Source organism: Anomaloglossus baeobatrachus, chromosome 7 (assembly GCF_048569485.1).
Source record: "Anomaloglossus baeobatrachus isolate aAnoBae1 chromosome 7, aAnoBae1.hap1, whole genome shotgun sequence".
NCBI classification, from domain to species: domain Eukaryota; kingdom Metazoa; phylum Chordata; class Amphibia; order Anura; family Aromobatidae; genus Anomaloglossus; species Anomaloglossus baeobatrachus.
The window spans coordinates 244,664,138-244,677,569 of NC_134359.1; positions in this window are offsets into that span (position 1 = coordinate 244,664,138).

Below are 13,432 nucleotides of genomic sequence, written 5' to 3' on the forward strand. Positions count from 1 at the left end.
GACGACGATAATCTACTCACAGCACCCGCATAAAATAGCCCATCTCACGGCATACCAGGCACACGTCCCCTGATGAACTAGGGAAACGCGCGTCGGGACCGAGGACGGCACAACCGCTAGTAACACTATACAGGTCAGTTTCAGCTGCGCGCCACTTTTCACCACTATCGCTATATACAGTGATCGGATTAAGGTAGTAATCCCCAGATGCATTGTGCGGCCGCAGGCTCTGGGTAATGCACTTACAGAGAACTGGTTAGAAGGGAGAGAGTTATTATATATTAAGGAAAAAGTAACAGAAATTTAGTGGAGGCTTACTATAAGCCATAAACAGTTTATGCAGCAATTGAAACCTACTAATGCGGTATAGGAGCCAGTCCAGTGTGATCACGAACTGGACCCAGTTGTATACATATGTGCAGTTTGTATATGGAATTTTATGATTGGAATAATTGAAATAAAAGAATATATTTAGGTTATGCACCTTCCCAAGTGTTCTTTCTGTGGTGTTTGAAGAAATAAAAAATAGACAACAAAAAAAGTTTTATTTGAAAAAACACTCCCCACATTCCCTCTTTCAACAATTTATTGACAAGAACAATCCAATCCGGGTCCGGCGTAATCCAATAAGGGGGTCGCACGGCGATCCATACCATAGTCAATGAGACTCCCAGTCAATGAAGAACAAAATGTTCCCCATTGGCTGGGAGAGCCGTGCAGTGACCTGAGCTAACATCAATAGGTCAGCCCAGATCACTGCAGGGGATGCCGAGCGCTGCCATCAGGAGGTTAGATGAGATCATTACCTGCAGTAACGATCTCCTGCTCTCCTGACGTCAGCGCTGTCACTGACTTCTATGCCCGCCGCGTTCTACGCAGTATCGCGAGAGCCCGTGACATCACTGCTAGTGACAGTCTCGGGCCGCCCGCGAGACGGGCAGAGAAGGCAGTGACCGCGGTGACGTCAGGAGGCAGGAGATCATCATAGCAGGTAGTTATCTCATCTAATCTAACCTGCAGCTACATGTGCAGAGAGCAGGGAGCCGCGCACACTGAGCGCTAGCTCCTTGCTCTCCTAGCTACAGTACACATCGGGTTAATTAACCCCATGTGTACTGCAGCTACATGTCACAGTGCAGAGAGCAGGGAGCCGCGCACACTGCTTAGCGCTGGCTCCCTGCTCTCCTAGCTACAGTACACATCGGGTTAATTAACCCGATGTGTACTGCAACTACATGTCACAGTGCAGAGAGCAGGGAGCCGCGCACACTGCTTAGCGCTGGCTCCTTGCTCTCCTAGTTACAGTACACATTGGGTTAATTACACGATGTGTACTGCAGCTACATGTGCAGACAGCAGGAGCCGGCGCTGGCAGCGTGAGAGCGGCGGAGGCTGGTAACGAAGGTAAATATCGGGTAACCACCTTGGTTACCCGATGTTTACCTTGGTTACAGCTTACCGCAGCTGCCAGATGCCGGCTCCTACTCTTTGCTCGCTTCATTTCGTTGCTCTCTCGCTGTCACACACAGCGATCTGTGCGTTACAGAGGGAGAGCGACGACCAAAAAATGAAGCTGGACATTCAGCAACGAGCGGCCAGCTCGTTGCTGGATGTCACACACAGCGACAGCGACGGGACGTCGCTGCAACGTCACAGAAAATGGTGACGTAGCAGCGACGTCGTTGTCGCTGTGTGTGATACCACCTTTAGCAGTCAGTGTCCCGCTCCCTGCCAGCCCCGCGGCGTGAGAAGTGCGGGCATCCGCGGGGCTGGCGCGGGACACAGACTGATGCACACACAGGTGACCCATGATGACACAGAGACAGCGCGCACGGGGGAGGGGGGGGGGAGACAGTTCCCAGGGCGTCAGGCAGTAAACATGATAAAGCGCTGGGGACACAGCGCTGACAGTGTATCTGACAGCAAGTGTTCCTTGCCTTATTGAACTGGACACTGAATCGGCTGGAATTCAGGGCGCACGTAGCTGGGCACAGGAGGCGGGGGAGGGAGACTACGGAGTGTGTGGGAGGTTGTGGGCAGAGTACGGGTTGCAGGGGAATGTGTGGGAGGGTGCAGGGAGCGGGGCGGTTACTCCACGCACTGTACGGCCCAGCAGGGAGGCGACATGCTGTTCCAGATTTGCATGTCAACATGGCCCTGCCCATGTAGACATGAAATGACCGGAAGCAGCAAAATCGCGGCAGGAGCGGTCACATGACCACTCTGAGCCGGGGCAGAGGGGCTGACAGCGGGGCAGGTAAGTGGTCTCTATCTACTTACCTGCCCCAATGTAGCCCAATAGTGTAATAATGAAAAAAAGTCAAAAGAAGCCGGATAACCCCTTTAAGTTTAGAGGATATTTCAGATTTAGTGCATTTGTGTACAGATTAGGACACCATTTATTTACTTCTGTAATCAGTGTGGGCTTAATATTCTGCTGACCTCTTCTGTGCCTGGCGATGGCTCCATTCTGTGTAAAGCCTCCATAGGAGAACGTGAGATCAGACATGAGGAGTTATGTGAACACTGTCCAGGGATCTAATAGCAGCTTATTGAGGGGAAATTATCAAGTGTTTCCATGTACAGTGACAATTCAATATTGCGAGATCTTTGACATTAATAGAGTTGAATTAGAAAAAAAACAACTGTCTGTAGGTGATGTCGTCATATTGTTAATAAAGTTATGTAAGAGGGGAAAAAAAAACCATGACATCATTCCTTAGTTGTTTGGTTGTTTTTGGGTTTTTTTTGTTTTTTTTGCAGTGAACTTTATTAATACCAGGACAAACAGACAGTCATCAAAATACAGCAAAATAGTTGTAATAACTGCAATAAAAGGCATAACTCCCCTATCAATCCTAGTTACCCCATGATGTGTCTTGTGCTTTTGCCCGTTGTGTGTCACCCTAAATGCCAGTGGTCACACAATGTATGTCCTGCCTCCCGCCCACCAAAGTGTCCGTTGACATTTTGGGTGTCACTATGTTTAGTCCTAACCTATCAGTCCACTGTGCAGGCAGCGGTCATCTGCATCATGGCAGGGCAAATAATTTAAGTGTACCTACCCACCTGCTTGTTTTCCCTCAATCTCAGCCCCTCACTTCTTCTCTGATTAAGATAAAAAACCTGTGGAAAAGGAAGCGCAATAGGGTCTTACCCTGACAAACAGGGGATGATAGAAAGGGTAATCCTACTCACCAAGGAGGGTTGTGAAAGGCACAACTCCTGTAACAGCATAAACTGGATCAACGGCAGCAGTACCCCAGGTGGCTGATAACAGAGAGAAAATGTAGAATAGGGCTTTGTATACCGCGCCAAAGATCACTGATGAAATCCTGGATTAATGTAAACTTTTTATTCTTGCACAGGTCTACGCGTTTCAGGAGGCTCCGCTCCCTTCCTCAGGACCAAACAGGCATAAGTTACATCAAATCAGGTTTGATTGATGTAACGTATGCCTGTTTGGTCCTGAGGAAGGGAGTGGAGCCTCCTGAAACTCGTAGACCTGTGCAAGAATAAAAAGTTTACATTAATCCAGGATTTCATCAGTGATCTTTGGCGCGGTATACAAATCCCTATTCTACATTTTCTTCTCTGATTGACAGCTCTGGCTTCATAGAGCCAAAGAAGGGTAGAGATAGGCAGGAAGGTATATTTCACTGATTAGGCCCTCCATGATGCCCAGGCACCTGTTCTTGGGTTTGACAGTCATTCTGTGCTGATAGTCCCTCAAAGTGGTTCGCCTCTGGCCACTTGTAAACATTTTGAATGGAGCTAAAACTCACACGCACCTCTGATGAAGGCTATTGCCGAAACGTTCGTAGGGACTTGGTGCCATTCCAGCGGGAGTTTGCGGTTTTCAGGTTAGTTGAACTTTGTTTACCTTAAAATGCCTATATTTTGATGTGTCCTATCACAGTGACCTTTATTGCACTTGCTATGGCTATTGTACTGGGACATTGATCCATTTTATATACCACTGGCAATGTGTTGAATATATCCTAACCAGTTCCCCTTCTCCTGCTGTACTGTTATGCCACCTAGTGCACTTCTTTTGTTACTGCACCCCATTTTTTATTTTTTTGGTTCACAATAAAGATTATACATGTTTTACTCCTTTTGTGAACTGGTTATTCTCCCACTCAGTGTGTAGCTGTGGCTGCCAGGTACTGCAGCACAGTTCTTATTCTTCTGATAGGAGCAGATGCCGTGACTGGACAACCCCTTTAAACTGCAATACCAAACTCCACCAGTGCACAAGAGTGGCGCTGCTTCTGTGGGGGAGAAATTATTCTAATGAGCAATTCTACATATGTGTTGTAGGCTACTTGATCTTGAAATAAATAATTTACTGATTCCGGGTCCGTCTCATGATTTCTCATATTGCCTAATATTTCAGATTAGCATTTGAGTGCATTCTCCAGCAGGGCTGTGCTATAAACACTTCATTTATTGTGACCAGCCCAAAAACTATCTATTGAAAGGATTTCAGGGAGAACTAATGCGATATTCCAGGCTTCAGCTACATGTTCAGGTTTTGTTACAGTTTGTCACAGATTCCACATCAATATCATCATCCAATGCCCGTGAATGAGGCGTTTTGTAACCTTGGTTCATATGTACCAGTGAAAAGTTTGCACGGAAACAAAAGTCTTAGGGAGAAATATCACGCTGTTTCATACTGCCGAATATAGACTATATTCACAGTGTCACATTCTGAACACGGACCATGATGACCGGACGGTCCGGTTACATAGATTTATTAATTTATATAGCGTTCTTAATTCCACAGCGCTTTACATACGTTGGCAACACTGTCCCCATTGGAGCTCACAATCTAAATTCCCTATCTGTATGTCTTTGGAGTGTGAGAGGAAACCAAAAAACCCGGAGGACCCTCACGCAAACACGAGGAAAACAAAAACTCCTCGCAGATGTTGTCCTTAGTTACATAACAGGTTCTCTATAATACAGGCATTTTAAAATATAGTTTTAAAATTATGGTAAATTAAATAATAGGAATGTGAAGTTTCCACCAGGGGCAATTATTCTATACGGAATATGTATATATTTATTCGTGATTGCATCAACCCGCGACAGACTCTAGTGGCAAAGTAATTAGATCCAAATGGAATAGTCTTCTGCTGGACCTTTAGGGCCCATTGTTTTGTTAGAACCTTTACCCCCTGGAGACTCCTCTCCTGAGGAGTACACACCAATGCATACGGTCCTTGAGAAAAGGAAGTTGTATTACATTATCAATGCTATAAAGTTATTGTGGTTTTCCACTACTATGATATTGGAGACCTGACCCTGGGATAGATCAGCAGTATCAAATTCATGTGGGTTTGATATTTGGCACCTCCACCGATTGCCCGTTATCAGCTCCAGCAGCTAGTGTTGAGTGAGTAGTTAGTACTGTCCTCTACTCGCATATTCGTTACAAGTAGCGGGCGCAATGTAAGTCAATGGGGAATAGTCACCAAGTAGCGAGTAACCCGAAAACCATACTTTCTTCGGCGCTCTATTGGGAGACCCAGACGATTGGGTGTATAGCACTGCCTCCGGAGGCCACACAAAGCAATTACACTAAAAAGTGTAAGGCCCCTCCCCTTCTGGCTATACACCCCCAGTGGGATCACTGGCTCACCAGTTTTCTGCTTTGTGCGAAGGAGGTCAGACATCCACGCATAGCTCCACTGTTTAGTCAGCAGTAGCTGCTGACTATATCGGATGGAAGAAAAGAGGGCCCATACTAGGGCCCCCAGCATGCTCCCTTCTCACCCCACTTGCGGTTTGTAAGGTTGAGGTACCCATTGCGGGTACGGAGGCTGGAGCCCACATGCTGTTTTCCTTCCCCATCCCCCTGAGGGGCTCTGAGGAAGTGGGATCTTACCGGCCACCAAGCCCTGAGGCCGGGCTCCATCCACAGACCCATAGAACCTGCTGGATGTGGAGCGGGAGTGCCGTTCAGGGACAAGGCCCTGCAACTTTCAGGTACTCTGTGTCCCCGTATGGCAGGCCACGCACACTCCAGGCTTGCTGGGTGTGCTAGTGCGCCGGGGACTGTAGCGCTGTGCGCTGGGCTTATAGTCCCCGCAGATTTCTGGGGGACTTTATGTGTGTGGTTCGCCGCGCCGACCGCCCCTGGAGCGGCGGCGCAGCTGCGACTTGTAGTGCGCCGGGGTCGCGCCGACCGCGCTTTTACGGCGGCGGCGCTTCTAACTTTAGTCCCCGGCTTTCTGCGGCCTAGCTCCGCTTCGTTAACGCCCCCACCCTGTCAATCAGGGTAGGGGAGAGACGTTATTCAATCAGCAGCGCCGAGGGCTGGGGCACAATTTACATGCTCCAGCCCTCTCACTGAGCACAGTAGACACAGGCTTCGCGCTTTTTCTCTGTGCACGCCCTAGGCCCGCCCCCAGGCTTGCAGCTCCCCAGGACGCCGGCAGCCATTATACACATGCAGTCTGGCTGGAGAACACACGCAGGCTCTGGGGGACCCAGGCTAAGGGGTTCTGGCGACCACACACCCGCACTCAGCGGGCGGTAAGCAGCACATACGTGCAGCCCCTCTAGTGCCACAGTGTTATATTTGTCACTGTACATAGACACTGCTGTGTCTAGATATATTTAATACTGCACTGTAAGGTCGCTTCTTGGCTGTACACCCTATATTGCTTGAGGAGACAACAGCATGTCATCCGCAAAACGCAAGGGTGCCAAGGCACGGGCTGTATACACTACTTGTACAGCATGTGGGGCTAATCTACCAGCAGGCTCCAACGACTCTCATTGTGTGCAATGTTCAGTCCCAGTGGCACTTCGTCAGCCAGAGCCTACTGTGGTGGTAGCCCAGGCAGAGACGCCTGTGAACCCTGCCCCGGTGACGGGGACAGAATTTGCAGTCTTTGCTGATAAAATGTCTGTGACCATGACAAAAATCCTGGAAACCTTGCAGTCCAGGCCAGTTGCTCAGACCATAGACACTGCTGTGTCTATGTTCCCCGGTCCCCCTCAGTTGGAACTAATCCGTACTTCAAGGGGGTCCCAGGCATCACAGGCTGAGGGCTCTGACTCCGATGACAGTCCCAGCCCGCCTAAGCGAGCTCGCTGGGAGAGACCCTCCACGTCATCACGTGGATCAGGGTCTCAGCGAGAAGGGTCCCTATATGAGGGTTCAGAGGTGGGTGATCAGGAGTCTTGTCCTGACGCCACACTCAATTTGGATACGCCAGATGGTGACGCCATGGTAAATGACCTTATAGCGGCCATCAATAGGCTGTTGGATATTTCTCCCCCAGCCCCTTCTGCAGAGGAGGCAGCTGCACAGCAGGAGAAATTCCATTTCCTGTATCCCAAGCGTAAATTGAGTACTTTTCTGGACCACTCTGACTTCAGAGAATCCATCCAAAAACATAATACTTATCCGGACAAGCGTTTTTCTAAACGCCTTAAGGATACACGGTATCCTTTTCCCCCTGACGTGGTCAAACGCTGGACCCAGTGTCCAAAAGTGGACCCTCCAATATCCAGGCTTGCAGCTAGATCCATAGTTGCAGTGGAGGATGGGGCTTCACTTAAAGATGCCAATGACAGACAGATGGACCTTTGGTTGAAATCTGTCTATGAAGCTATCGGCGCGTCGTTTGCTCCAGCATTCGCGGCCGTGTGGGCGCTCCAAGCTATTTCAGCTGGTCTGGCACAGGTGGACTCTCTCATACGTCCAGCAGTGCCGCAAGTGGCGTCCCTAACTACGCAAATGTCTGCGTTTGCGACCTACGCTATCAATGCGGTACTGGACTCTACGAGCCGTACCTCAATGGCTTCTGCCAACTCTGTAGTTTTGCGCAGAGCCTTGTGGTTAAAGGAATGGAAAGCAGATTCTGCTTCTAAAAAATGTTTAACCAGCTTGCCATTATCTGGAGACAGACTGTTTGGTGAGCAATTGGCGGAAATCATCAAACAGTCCAAAGGTAAGGACTCCTCCTTACCCCAGCCCAGATCAAGCAAACCTCCACAGAGGAAGTGGCAGTCAAAGTTTCGGTCCTTTCGAGGCTCGGGCAAGCCCCAATTCTCCTCGTCCAAAGGGACTCAGAAAGAGCAAAGGAGCTCTGATTCATGGCGGGCTCACTCACGCCCCAAGAAAGCAACCGGAGGTACCGCTTCCAAGGCGGCTGCCTCATGACTTTCGGCCGCCTCCCTCCGCATCCTCGGTCGGTGGCAGGCTCTCCCGCTTTTGCGACATTTGGCTGCCACAGGTCAAAGACCGGTGGGTAACAGACATTTTGTCTCACGGGTACAGGATAGAGTTCAGTTCTCGTCCTCCGCCTCGGTTCTTCAGAACTTCCCCACATCCTGACCGAGCAGATGCCCTTCTGCAGGCGGTGAATTCTCTAAGAGCAGAAGGAGTGGTGGTCCCTGTTCCTATTCAGGAACGAGGTCTAGGTTTTTACTCCAATCTCTTTGTGGTGCCAAAAAAGGACGGCTCATTCCGTCCTGTTCTGGACCTAAAACTGCTCAACAAGCATGTCAACGCCAGGCGGTTCCGGATGGAATCCCTCCGCTCAGTCATTGCCTCAATGTCTCAAGGAGATTTCCTAGCATCAATAGACATCAAGGATGCTTATCTCCACGTGCCGATTGCTACAGAGCACCAACGCTTTCTACGCTTCGTGATAAGAGACGACCATCTTCAGTTCGTAGCTCTGCCATTTGGTCTAGCGACAGCCCCACGGGTGTTCACCAAGATCATGGCGGCAGTGGTAGCAGTCTTGCACTCTCAGGGACACTCTGTGATCCCTTACTTGGACGATCTACTGATCAAGGCACCCTCTCAAGAGGCATGCCAACTCAGCTTGACTGTTGCACTGGAGACTCTCCAGACGTTCGGGTGGATCATCAACTTCTCAAAGTCAAATCTGTCACCGACCCAATCACTAACGTATCTTGGCATGGAGTTTCATACTCTCTCAGCGATAGTGAAGCTTCCGCTGGACAAGCAGAGGTCACTGCAGACTGGGGTGCAGGCTCTCCTTCAAAGTCAGTCGCACTCCTTAAGACGCCTCATGCACTTCCTCGGGAAGATGGTGGCGGCAATGGAAGCGGTTCCGTTTGCGCAGTTTCATCTGCGCCCACTTCAATGGGACATTCTCCGCCAATGGGACGGGAAGTCAACATCCCTGGACAGGAAAGTCTCCCTTTCCCAGACGGCCAAGGACTCTCTGCAGTGGTGGCTTCTTCCCACCTCATTATCACAGGGAAGATCCTTCCTACCCCCATCCTGGGCGGTGGTCACGACAGACGCGAGTCTGTCAGGGTGGGGAGCAGTATTTCTCCACCACAGGGCTCAGGGTATGTGGACCCAGCAGGAGTCCACCCTTCAGATCAATGTTCTGGAAATCAGAGCAGTGTATCTTGCCCTACTAGCCTTCCAGCAGTGGCTGGAAGGAAGGCAGATCCGAATTCAGTCGGACAACTCCACAGCGGTGGCATACATCAACCACCAAGGGGGGACACGCAGTCGGCAAGCCTTCCAGGAAGTCCAGCGGATTCTGATGTGGGTGGAAGCCACAGCCTCCACCATATCCGCAGTTCACATCCCCGGCGTAGAAAACTGGGAAGCAGACTTCCTCAGTCGCCAGGGCATGGACGCAGGGGAATGGTCCCTTCACCCAGACGTGTTTCAGGAAATCTGTCACCGCTGGGGGGTGCCGGACGTCGATCTAATGGCGTCACGGCACAACAACAAGGTCCCAACCTTCATGGCACGGTCTCGCGATCAAGGAGCGCTGGCGGCAGACGCCCTAGTGCAAGATTGGTCGCAGTTCCGGCTCCCTTATGTGTTTCCACCTCTGGCACTCTTGCCCAGAGTGCTATGCAAGATCAGATCCGATTGCAGCCGCGTCATACTTGTCGCCCCAGACTGGCCGAGGAGGGCGTGGTACCCGGATCTGTGGCAGCTCACGGTCGGCCAACCGTGGGCACTACCAGACCGACCAGACTTACTGTCCCAAGGGCCGTTTTTCCATCGGAATTCTGCGGCCCTGAACCTGACTGTGTGGCCATTGAGTCCTGGATCCTAGCGTCTTCAGGATTGTCCCAAGGGGTCGTTGCCACCATGAGACAGGCTAGGAAGCCCACGTCCGCTAAGATCTACCACAGAACGTGGAGGATATTCTTATCCTGGTGCTCTGCTCAGGGAGTGTCTCCCTGGCCATTTGCATTGCCTACCTTTCTTTCTTTCCTGCAATCTGGGTTAGAAAAAGGTTTGTCGCTCGGCTCCCTTAAAGGTCAGGTCTCGGCGCTATCCGTCTTTTTTCAGAGGCGTTTGGCACGCCTTCCTAAGGTGCGCACGTTCCTACAGGGGGTTTGCCATATCGTACCCCCGTACAAGCGGCCGTTAGATCCATGGGATCTGAACAGGGTACTAGTTGCCCTCCAGAAGCCGCCCTTCGAGCCTCTGAGGGAGGTTTCACTTTCTAGGCTGTCACAGAAAGTGGCTTTTCTGGTAGCGATCACGTCTCTTCGGAGAGTGTCTGAGCTAGCAGCGCTGTCATCCAAGGCTCCCCTCCTGGTCTTCCACCAGGACAAGGTAGTGCTGCGCCCCATTCAGGAGTTTCTCCCGAAGGTGGTATCCTCTTTTCATCTTAATCAGGATATCTCTTTGCCTTCGTTTTGTCCTCATGCAGTTCATCGGTATGAGAAGGATTTACATTTGTTAGATCTGGTGAGAGCACTCAGAATCTACATTTCCCGCACGGCGCCCTTGCGCCGTTCGGATGCACTCTTTGTCCTTGTCGCTGGTAAGCGCAAAGGGTCGCAGGCTTCTAAGGCCACCCTGGCTCGATGGATCAAAGAACCAATACTTGAAGCCTACCGTTCTGCTGGGCTTCCGGTTCCGTCAGGGCTGAAGGCCCATTCTACCAGAGCCGTGGGTGCATCCTGGGCATTACGACACAAGGCTACGGCTCAACAGGTGTGCCAGGCAGCTACCTGGTCGAGTCTGCACACTTTCACCAAACATTATCAGGTGCATACCTATGCTTCGGCGGACGCCAGCCTAGGTAGAAGAGTCCTGCAGGCGGCAGTTGCCTCCCCGTAGGGGAGGGCTGTCTTGCAGCTCTAACATGAGGTATTTCTTTACCCACCCAGGGACAGCTTTTGGACGTCCCAATCGTCTGGGTCTCCCAATAGAGCGCCGAAGAAGAAGGGAATTTTGTTACTTACCGTAAATTCCTTTTCTTCTAGCTCTTATTGGGAGACCCAGCATCCGCCCTGTTGTCCTTCGGGATTTTTGGTTTGTTTGCGGGTACACATGTTGTTCATGTTGAACGGTTTTCAGTTCTCCGATGTTACTCGGAGTGAATTTGTTTAAACCAGTTATTGGCTTTCCTCCTTCTTGCTTTTGCACTAAAACTGGTGAGCCAGTGATCCCACTGGGGGTGTATAGCCAGAAGGGGAGGGGCCTTACACTTTTTAGTGTAATTGCTTTGTGTGGCCTCCGGAGGCAGTGCTATACACCCAATCGTCTGGGTCTCCCAATAAGAGCTAGAAGAAAAGGAATTTACGGTAAGTAACAAAATTCCCTTCATTTGCTACTCGAACGAAAAGTACAGCTTTCGGATTACTCGCTACTTAGCGAGTATTTCCCATTGACTTACACCACATCCGCTACTCGTAACGAATATGTGAGTAGAAGACAGTACTCGCTAACAGTATGGCAAGTACGAATAGTTAACTACTCGCTCAACACTACCAGCAGCGGCTGGACGTAAAGTGTTTGGAGCAGAACTCTACAGCTCCGTCACCTATAATAAATAATAGTTCATCATGAAAAAAAAAGTACATATTTGGTAATACTGTGTCCAGAAAAATTCAAGCTACACTGACAAAAAAATTGGAATAAAAAGTGGTCAAAAAGTCGTATAGGGAAAAATGGAATCACCAAAATCATCATCCTGCCTCGCGAGTAATGCGGCCCATCAACTTCAGTCGCCAAATACTCAATGTGTGAATGTAGCCTTAAAGTTAGGCCTCTTTCAGACATCAGTGATTCTGTTATACTTCTTATATGCATCAGAATCACGGACATACGCAGACCCATTATAATCTATGGGTCTGTGCACACATCAGTGATTTTTCACTGACCGTGTCTCCGTGCGGCATACATGTGTGTCCGTGATTGCCGGACGGAGACATGTCCGTTTTTTGTGGTATCACTGATGTCCCACAGACCACACTATGGTGTGATCCGTAAAACACGTACCAGAAAAACACGGACATTAAAAATATAAAGCTTTTTAAACTCCCCTCCAGCGATGCTGTGTTCGGCAGCTGCTCTCTGCCTCTTTCTGGCCGGCTCATTACTGGCATGCATATTTAGTTATGCAGCCACAGTCGACCAGGAAGTACAAGTAGCTGCAGAGGTAGGAGAGACAGCGGCCGGATGCAGCAGAGAGCGTTCAGCATGGAGCGGGGACAGGTTAGTATAAGTCCATGTGCAATCATGGATAACGGAGCACGTATCACTGATTGCACATGGACAACCCACATGTGCCGTGAAACACGGCACACAGAGGGACATGCGTTTTTAACACATCGGTGGAAAACATCTGTTTTTTACTGACCTGTGAAACAGGCCTTAGCCAGATTGATAAGGTGAGCTTGCAGGAATGGAGAATCCTCCGGCATCTTCACACGGCATCTTTTTGGACAAAATATTCCTGATGAGACTGGATTAGAAGTAACTCAACATAATGAGAAAAGTGTGAGTTTTTCTTCCTACAGTATAAGTTTATTTTCCTTATTCCCTAGTACGTTAAGGTGAAAATACATACTGGCTTTCAGGGAAGAGAAAAGAAAAAATAAGCACTTCACTAGCAAAGATACTGACACCAGCAGTCACTGCTGAATAAAACTGTCAGCTCAGTTTGTGTGAGGCAGACTAATTGTGTCTTCAGGGGACACTATTTTTCATTTTATAAGACGCACCGGATTATAAGAAGCACCCCAAATTTAGAGGGGAAATAAAAACGGTGGTGGTGGTGAAGCGGGATCACAGGAGGCAGGGGTGGTGGTGGAGCAGGGAGATGCTGCGGGTGGTGCGGTGGGTGTTCTGGATGCTCCCTGCGGGCTCTGTGAGTTAGGCAACATCCAGAAACTGCCAGCGGTGCGGGCTTCAAAGAAATGGCGCCCGGAGTCGACACGTGCGCAGATTGAGCTATCGGCTCAATGACAAGCCGAGATCTCATCTGCGCATGCGCCACCTCTGGGCACAATTTTCCTTAAGTCCGCTGCTGAGAGATCAATGAGCCGGCGGTGACGAGTACGCAGATGAAATCTTGGGCCAAGAGTTCCATCTGTGCACGTGCAGACTCCGGGCGCCATTATTTGAAGCCCGAACCGCCAACATTTTCAGGATGGCCCCTGCCTC